Below are 1,007 nucleotides of genomic sequence, written 5' to 3' on the forward strand. Positions count from 1 at the left end.
TGTTCCACTTAGACCATATTTGTTGGTTTTGCCAAATTGCCAAGCATTTCCAAACAGGTTTGAGTTGTTTTGGTCCAAGTCCTGGTTTCAAACAATGATTTCTATGAGAACAAGTATGAGTGAATGAGTCCCACAAATATACCTACCCTCTCACTTGGCCACCTGGTTCATGTGCCTGGAATACCCTTTCTCCTTACCCATCCATTTGTTGAATTCTTACACAAGGATCACTTACTGAAACATAAAACTATAGACATTTAGAACTGGACTGAAAACTCCCTGATACCCCCAATTCAAAATAAACTTTGTTTTTTCTCTTGGGTTTTCATGACCCTTTGGCCTTGCTTCGATTATAGGAGTATTATAGGGCAGTGTAGAACTACCCTGTAGAGTTTACAAGGTTGTAAATCTTTATGAAAGAAGATTCCTACATCTTTCTCCCATGAAGTGGCTGGTGGGTTCAAACCACTGACCTTTAGGTTTGCAGCCAACGGTGTAAATGCTGTCACCAGTGATCCTTCCATTAACTGTAAGACACATAATTATTTTAATGCACCATTAAAAAAGGAAAAAGCTGTAAATTAAGTTGTGACACAATATAAGATCAATCTCTATTTCAGACATGTCAAAATGTAGACTAAATGTGCATTTTAGGATATATCGATGACATATGGTAGTCACTGAGTGTCTGCTATATGCCAGACTCTGCTCCTGATCCTTGACAAACATAATCTCAGTTCTTTCTATGTGAGATGAGTATCTTTATCTTCAATTTACAGATGAAGGAAAAGCAGCACAGTGAAGCTAAAATAAATGCTTTAAGATTACAGAGCTAGTAAGTGGAACAATCTACCCAGACCTTCCTTTTCTCAACTTCCATTCTTAATCTGTGGCTCTGCATTCCATGATAAATTACGGCATTCTTGGGCAAAGCATCATCCTGCCCTCTCAGGTGGAGTTGACAATGAGGCATATGAGGACCCTATTGGTGCTTATGTGCGTGGAGT

This window comes from Chrysochloris asiatica, unplaced genomic scaffold (assembly GCF_000296735.1).
Source record: "Chrysochloris asiatica unplaced genomic scaffold, ChrAsi1.0 scaffold00316, whole genome shotgun sequence".
NCBI classification, from domain to species: domain Eukaryota; kingdom Metazoa; phylum Chordata; class Mammalia; order Afrosoricida; family Chrysochloridae; genus Chrysochloris; species Chrysochloris asiatica.